Source organism: Pan paniscus, chromosome 2, assembly GCF_029289425.2.
Source record: "Pan paniscus chromosome 2, NHGRI_mPanPan1-v2.0_pri, whole genome shotgun sequence".
Taxonomy (NCBI): Eukaryota; Metazoa; Chordata; class Mammalia; order Primates; family Hominidae; genus Pan; species Pan paniscus.
In genome coordinates, this window is record NC_085926.1 from 77,998,495 (window position 1) to 78,007,446 (window position 8,952).

Sequence of the window (8,952 nt, forward strand, 5' to 3'; positions counted from 1 at the left end):
AACAGGTATATTAAATAACTTGATTTTGTCATCTCACAAAGTATACATATATCAAAAGATTATGTTGTATATTTTAAATATATACAATTTTTACTTGTCAATTAAAGAAAATAGTTTTAAAAAGGTTAACGTATTCATACAAAAAAAAGTAAAAGCTAGAAGATTGGGTCAGATGTAGAACCCAGAACTCAGGGGAGGGAGTTTAACCCACTAGTGCTGGTATCTGTGAGGGGCCACATCTGTTCTTGAGATGGGAAAAACTGACCTGGAAACAGATGTTAGACATTACTGTTGAAGTAACACTGAAAGGAAGAGAATGAAAAACACGGAGTAACTTTCTTCTTCCTCTTCCAGCCTTCCAGTCCCTTTCTAACTCCCCCCATTGGCAGAGCCTGAGGTGATCTCAGGTGGCAAAGTAGAAACGTGGTTTATAATTCCCCAGACAGCACCACAAAGAAGGGCATAAAAGGGCGGCTTTGAAGCTGCGAGACAACAGCTTGATAACCAGCACATCAATGACGGCAACATCAGTTCTGCATCAACTGGAGAATATTCTGTGCATCCACAGTGGTTTTTATCTGTATCTATAGACACAATAGTAATTAGAGCATATACATCTATGGGCAAATTGCTACCGGCTATCTGTTGCACTCAATCCTTTCTCACCACTAGTTTCTTTAAACTTTGTAGTTGGACACCAAGTTCTTTCTATTCCGGTTGGATATTTCTGGAATCATATTCTACTTAAACTTTGGAGCATCTTCACCATGTTTTCAGAAACTGAAATTTCTGAAGCTTTTCTTTAGATTATAAATTTGGAACTGCCAGCAGTTCCTTCTGAGAGAACAGGTCCAACCAGGTTCATCATTTTCTTTAATAGTATTTTTTCCCTCTGCCTCAATGGTTGCAGCTTAAAAAGGAGCTGTACAAGCCTCATCTCTGTACTTTGGCCTGGCAAAGAATATGTTGACAATTGGAGCAAAGACTTCTTTTGTGGCTATCTTTCTTGGAATTTCTCACCCTAATCTCTCTCATATATCGGATAATTTATTACAAAAACTGGATATTTGAAGTTCTCTGAGAATAGTGTTAAAATCTAGCATATTTAAACAGAATCAATATTTTACAGGAATTTTGTGTCCTCTAAGTTCATACTAAACATTTTGTTTTAAAAAATACCAGTTTTTTAATTTTCAAAGAAATTATTGTTTGAATTTAATTCTACTTGTTTTCTTTTCTTTCTTTTTTTCAATATACATTTACTTTCTCCATAGGATATTTCAAACAATGTATCAGAAATACTGAAATATTTGGATGATTTTATAGTCAGCCTTAAAATTGATAGATACAAAAAAATAGAAATTAGTATTTTATGACAATAAAGATATTCTGAATTCTATCAGGAGTACTGCAGCAACCTTGATAAGCCTGCATAAATGAATTGTTTTTGAAAATTCACTAAATAGCAGTGGAAAAGTTTAATGTGGAATCTAAACACAGCTAATTATACATATTAGCTATGTTGAGTAGTTTGCTAGCCCAGATAACCTTTAAACTTTGGCTGTAATGGTAATTTACCTAATGGAAAAGCTTAATAGAAATATTATAACAAATGTACCTCCTTAGGTTTACTGAGATTGAATTGGGAAGTCAGAAGACATGAATGTGCTGTGCACACATACTGACAGAAAACCATGTTATTTTAATGATTCATAATTTCTAATTAGCCATGATTATTCTGAGTGGTTGTGGATATACATTTTAATTGTATCACATACTGTAATTTCCAATTTCTGCAGAGACGCTGATGAAGTGAAAGTCGTATTGCAAAGTCATCATTTAAATATTTGAGAAATGGAATGCTTTAAGAGGGATAAATTTCCACTGCTTAATTATAATTTTTATTGATCTCAGAAGTCAATTTTGCCCTGGTAATACAGATGGCTGTCTTTCTTCCCTTCCCTAGCTCAACATCATTCTGGGAATTTGAAAATGTGTTGCCTTTCTCTCAGTGGGTGGATTGAATGCAGTGCTTCTATCATGCATTCAGCATTTTAAAAGACGAATGTTTAGAGAAGCTGAAACAGGGCAAGTGGAGCAATGAAGAAAATATCTTTTTTATAGTTTGATAGTATAGTTTGGGTTGAAATTGAATGCTGGAGTTTCATTAAAAGCCTTACCTTCATACTGATATTATACAAGAGTATTTGATAGAGCCACCTGAAGAATACTTAATCAAATTCAGCTTGTTTGTAGGATTTAAATTTGAAAAGTGTTGGTAGTTCTGCAAACAAAAGACAATTGCTTGAGTGAGACATGTCTCCCAACAGCTTGTGCTGTGAGAAGAGGAAATAAAGCAGGTTATTAAATGTGTATCTCCATGATGATTAGAATTATGTGAAACTTTTGGCTGCATAAATGTCTTCTCACACCAGTTAGAATGGCAATCATTAAAAAGTCAGGAAACAACAGGTGCTGGAGAGGATGTGGAGAAATAGGAACACTTTTACACTGTTGGTGGGACTGTAAACTAGTTCAACCATTGTGGAAGTCAGTGTGGCGATTCCTCAGGGATCTAGAACTAGAAATACCATTTGACCCAGCCATCCCATTACTGGGTATATACCCAAAGGACTAGAAATCATGCTGCTATAAAGACACATGCACACGTATGTTTATTGCAGCACTATTCACAATAGCAAAGACTTAGAACCAACCCAAATGTCCAACAATGATAGACTGGATTAAGAAAATGTGGCACATATACACCATGGAATACTATGCAGCCATAAAAAATGATGAGTTCATGTCCTTTGTAGGGACATGGATGAAATTGGAAATCATCACTCTCAGCAAACTATCGCAAGGACAAAAAACCAAACACCGCATGTTCTCACTCATAGATGGGAACTGAACAATGAGAACACATGGACACAGGAAGGGGAACATCACACTCTGGGGACTGTTGTGGGGTGGGGTGGGGGAGGGATAGCATTAGGAGATATACCTAATGCTAAATGACAAGTTACTGGGTGCAGCACACCAGCATGGCACATGTATACATATGTAACTAACCGGCACATTGTGCACATGTACCCTAAAACTTAAAGTATAATAAAAAAAAAAAAAGAATTACGTGAAACTATTTGATGGTCTCCTCCAGATGTAAGGACATTTTATGTACTTTGTAGATCTTGGAATATATGGCACATATGAGCTGAAACAAGTCTATTTAAGACAGTCCTCTTGAAAGGGTAAACATCTCTGTTCATTAGAGGCCCAGAAACTCAATATAATAATTAATATCCACTAAGCCAACACAAGGAACAGTTTCTTAACTTGGGATTTTATGAAATCAACCAGGGGACTGGTTATGAACAAATACACTTGCATTTGGGTTGATAAATACGTATAATTTACAATAGGGTTAACCAAAGCAAAAACTACTTATCTAAAGTATAGATGATATTCAGTGGAGTTTGGGGCGATTTTTCATGTCCTCTTTACCAAGGAAATGATGATAATACTTACCAAGATATAACCAAGAGAACAATCTCTGCCTTAGATTTTTCAGATTTGGATTTCTTTTTTTGTATTGTTTGATTTGATTTATACCTTTCATGTTTGTCTTGTGCAATAGCAATATGTTTAGTTACAGACCTTCCATATATAGATCCTAGTTACTAAATGCAAAAAAGATTGCTTGGAATTTACTTAAATTACTGTCACAATGCTAAGTAAAATTGTTATGAATTCTGAAAAATGCATTAATAGATTTATTTAGTTAACAAATATTCATCCATACATAGATCATGTATATACTATTATACTTACTTCAAATTACCAAAACATTCTCATAGCTATTGCAATTAAAAGAAATATAAGTGGAAATGTACTTAGTACAGTGCCCGAAACACACTTCAAATTCTATTATTTGTATTATCATTATGTATTCCCTAATAAGAACTATAAGTAGGGTAAGGCACTGACATTAAAATAGTGTATGTGATCCTTACCTTCTTGAAATGTACGGTTTAGCAGCAAAATCACACAATTACAAAATAAAATAAGTAAAAGTTAGTAAGTACTATAATAGTCCAAGTTTAGGTAGCCTTGAAAATACATAACAAGATCAAGTTATCTAAACTAATGGGTGACTTTCTTTTTGTATGGCTGAAGCTCTTTATGCAAATAGTTTCCGTGCCCAGTAAATTATTTTTAAATGAAAGAATGGCTTAATTCTAGCTTTCTCTGTCCCATTTCCAATTTGTTTCCAATGTTTTCTACATTCCCTCTTTGCACACATATTTTACTTTCTAATCTTTTCATGGGTAAAAGCCCCTTTTATTTGGGTGAGAGTTGAAGGAGCAAGTTATGCTCCTTGCTAACTATTTTTAAAACCTTCTAATTATCTTCTCTACATGCAGCAACTTAGAGATTTAATTGTTTTGCCATTTTGCACCCAGTGCTAATTAAGTTAATTTCTTTTATATGTAGTATTTTATTACTTCACATAGATCCTAGGGTAGAGATATAGACAGCTACAGAGATAGATTAGCTTAAAGTTAACCTTCCTGAGAAAAAAGCAAAAATGCCTATATTGAGGGTTTATCACTGGAGACACCAGTGATCAATGACCTTTCTACAAAAGAAGACAAGGTTATCAAAAAAGAGCAGGTCTTCAAATTACAATCACAAGTCAAAGGGACATTTCCCAATTCCTCTGAAGTGAAGCCATTTAACTACCAGTTCAAGGACCTCAAAGATTCCATCACTGGACTTGGAGGTAATGAGGGTGATGTTTGTAAACATTGCAGACAGCTTTTGCCCTCTGTGTCCATCTGTGAATCTTTCTGGAGAGAGGATCTATACTTTTTAATCTATTTCTCAAATGGGGCCATGACTCTAAAATGGCAAGAATCCCTGGTCTCAAGGGTGTGACAAGTCAACTGAAATCTATAAGAGGACACCAAATGACCTCAGATGTAGCACCAAGTTGTCTCTTCCAGTTGGAACTAGATGACTAGTGGTGAGCCCCTGTTCTACTTTCTTTCAAAACTCAACAGGATTCATCACAAGTCACTTTTCAGTATGAGCCAAGCACCAAAAATGTCTCTATTATGACAGTTTCCTTAAAGATTAGCTGGTTGATTTGAAACATGAAAATCCTTCTAGCAGGTGGTTTTCTCCAAAGAAGTTAGTAGGAAAATAACATGAGGAGATTGGAAGGAAAATCTTTATGACATTCGATGCAGTCTGTGAGTGCTTTTCATATTATATAGCGGGGACACATGGGGATATTGCATTACACCTGTTATGCCATGGTATATCATGTGACCTGGTAGCCTGAGGATACCTTGAATTTACAGGACACTCAGCCCTACTGGAGTGTCATCTTTATACATAGGTAGCAGAGATGTGCCACTAACTTTGTTTGACCCTGTATAATCTCATGAGTGGCAGCATTTTGTAGTTTCCAAGAGCTCAGACTTGAAGCCAGTTTTCCTGGGCTCAAATACTGGCCCTGGAATTTAGTTGCTCTCCTATTCTGAGCAACTTTCTTAATTATCTCTGCCTCATTGCAAAATAAGGAAAATAGTTATGTTACCTACTGGATGGGATGGGTTTTAGAATTAAATGTTATTATTTGTTAAGTACTTAGAAGGGTATCTGGCACATAGTAAGCAGTATTATGTTGAAAATAAAATCTGGTTCTCAAAGTCCACATTGCTAGAAAGGTAATATCTACATTCCTGGTGATACGTTTTGGCTCTGTGTCCCCACCCAAATCTCATCTCGAATTGTAATCCCCACGTGTCGAGAGAGGGGCCTGTGATCCCCATGTGTCAAGGGAGGGAGGTGATTGGATCATGGGTGCTGTTTTCCTCATGCCGTTCTCATTAAAGTGAGTGAGGTCTCATGAGATCTGATGCTTTTATAAGCATCTGGCATTTGCCTTGCTTGCACTTCTCTCTCTTGCCACCTTCTGAAGAAGGTCCTTTTTTCACCTTCGCCTTTACTATGATTATAGGTTTCCTGAGGCTTCCCCAGTCATGTGGAACTGTGAGTCAATTAAACCTCTTTCCTTTGTAAATTACCCAGTCTCAGGTAGTATCTTTATACCACGGTAAGAACAGATTAATAGAGCTAGAATTCTTCGTTTTTATTTATTTGATTGCCAGATACCGCTGCTCTCCACTGAGTCTTTGAACCTCTCTACTGCCTGCTGCAGCAAAAATTTTTGGGTGAGATAAGAATGAAAAGTGGTCCCAGGGGCTAAACCAGATGTAGTCCTGGCCACTAGAGCAATTGTTATGAAAATATGTTTCAGACACCATTGCTTGTTGGGGTTAGGGGAAGGTTTGCTGTAAGGAGTAAGAAAGTGTCAGAAGAAAGAAAGGACACTCTCAAAAGAAGATGATAGGAATACGGTTTTGGGGAACTTATCAACGTTAGTGATTTTGCCTAGATATTACAGTTCAAAAAATCTTGGATAATTCAAACATACATTGTCCCAAGGGTATCTTGGTGGTGGGGGTAAACAAGGGGGTCATGATATAATCAGAACCTGACTCAAGAGGCAGTTCCTTAACTTCAGAATGAACACTGTTTCCTAAACCTTAAGATATACAAATAAATGATACCATGCTTCATTCTTTAATCTTAAACCTCTTTATTTAAAAATGAATCACTTCTCAATCTCTTAATCTAATTTGAGCCAAAAGACACTGGGACATTCTTTAGTAATACTTTTAAATTAATCTCTTTAAATGAAAGTTGTGAAAAATTTTTCTGTATGTTGTCATGCAGTGCTGACCTCAACAGTGAGATGTTGCAGCTGTAATTCCAACTGGAATCTCTCGCTGTACTGAAGATTTCTAGTTACTAAAGATTTTAAATTAGTGTGTTCCCAGTGGTTAGTAGAGTAATATCATAAGTTCCATTGAAACTCCTTCTCAATCAAGTTTATCACTGAAGTACATTTTCTGGATAAATCAAGTCCCCTAATGATACTATTGATAAAATAGATTGTGCAAAGACTGATTATATAAAAATTGTCCTCTTAATTTATTTTGTCTCTGTTCACAGAATAAAGAGATGTATGATGTGATGATTCCCAAATCCGGCTCATCCTGAAAATTATATGGGGAATTAGGCTATGGGGTTTTATTTACTTATTTATTTTTAAAGTAATTTTAGAGTCAGAAAACATATCAATGTAAAGTCAAAATGGTTAAAATTTACTTGAATATTTTGGGGAAGGTAGACAGTTGTGGGGGACTTATAAATATTCTCCTCTGGGCTTTATAATCATTACTTCTATAGATGAAAAAAATAAAATCAGGAAGCATGAATGAAATTAAAGACTGAAGGATGCAAGCTTTACAAACCAATTCTACGCAACAAAGCTGACACGTTTTTACATAATGAAAACAAAAACATAATTGAAAAAAATTATAGCTTTAATTCAAATCCCAAAACAATAATCATTTACCACCTTACTTAAAAATCTTAAAATGTTAGCAGAATTTTGTGAAATTGACAACATGAAAGAAAAAACTTATGTATTTGTTTAGTGAAAACTCACAGGAAAAATGGAGACTAATATAGCTTTAAATATCAACTAGGATTCCTCCACAATAGTCGAAAAGTTAAATCAGAAATATCAATTTATTGGCCGAGCACAGTGGCTCACGCGTGTAATCCCAGCACTTTGGGAGGCCGAAGCTGGCAGATCACCTGCGGTCGAGTGTTCGATACCTCCATGGCCAACATGATGAAACCTCATCTCTACTAAAAATACAAAAATTAACTGGGTTTAGTGGTGTATGCCTGTAATCCCAGCTACTTGGGAGGCTGAGGCAGAGAATCGCTTGAACCCGGGAGGCAGAGGTTGCAGCGAGCTGAGATCACGCCACTTCACTCCAGACTGGGAGACTGAGCGAGACTCCGTCTCAAAAAACAAAACAAAACAAAACAGAAACATCAATTTATTGAAATTAGAAAATGGTAAGGGATGAGGCAAAGAAAATTTGTTTTTTTAAAATTTAGGTTAATAAGACAGATTATGAAAACACATTAACCCCCAAAGAGTCCAAAGCTTTTTACCTATAATACAAATCAGTGAATCAGAAGTTACTCATACTTGATTCCCAATGTCAAATTCCATCCACGATACTCTCTACTGTCTAAACATAGTCCCATCACTCTGAATACTAACATCTTAATTGATATTCTTGTCTTGCCAGATCAATGGCCCATACTTTTCTATAATTCCATCTCTCAGATTTTTAACCTATTTCACTTTTCTAGGTCTCAAACTGGTCTGTAACCTTGTTTTCTCAACGCCTTATTTTATTAGACAAGGTACACACACACACACACACACACACACACACGTGGAGAGACAGAGAGCGATTATATAGATACTATATAATCTCTGTTTCACTCTGTGTGTGTGTATGTATATATATGATTTATTATGAGCAATTGACTCACATGATTATAGAAGCTGAGCTAGAAGTCCCAGGATCTTCTTTCTGCAAGGTGGAGAACCAGGAAAGCTGGTGGTATAAATCCCAATCTGAGAGCAGAAGAATATGAGATGAGATGTCTTAGCTCAAATAGCAAGGCAGAAAAAAAGGAGTGAATTTCTTCTTCCTCTGCCTTTTGTTCTATTCAGGTCCTAAACAGATTCAATGATGCCCACTCATATTGGCTCATACTGGGGAAGGCAATCTACTTTACTGAGTCCAATGATTCAATGCTAATCTCAGCTGGAAACACCCTCGCAGACACACCTCCCACAAAATGTTTAGTTTAGGTACCCCGTGGTTGACATAAAATTAATCATCACACTTACCAACCCCCAAAATGTTTTATAAACTTAAAGGCTTTATGCGTGAATGCCAAAGATTATCTTTATAGAGATATTTTTCTTTAATCTCAATT

The 8,952-nt window shown here is 35.9% G+C and overlaps 1 long non-coding RNA gene across 1 annotated transcript in view; it reads right to left on the reverse strand.

Annotated features, from left to right (window-relative positions):
* LOC129397415 (uncharacterized) overlaps positions 1-8,626 on the reverse strand; it is a 320,007-nt gene extending 311,381 nt beyond the window's left edge. The window contains exon 1 of the long non-coding RNA XR_008624770.2: positions 8,500-8,626. This is a non-coding gene — a long non-coding RNA (uncharacterized LOC129397415). The remainder of the gene's footprint in view (positions 1-8,499) is intronic.
* Between the last annotated feature and the right edge of the window lie 326 nt (positions 8,627-8,952).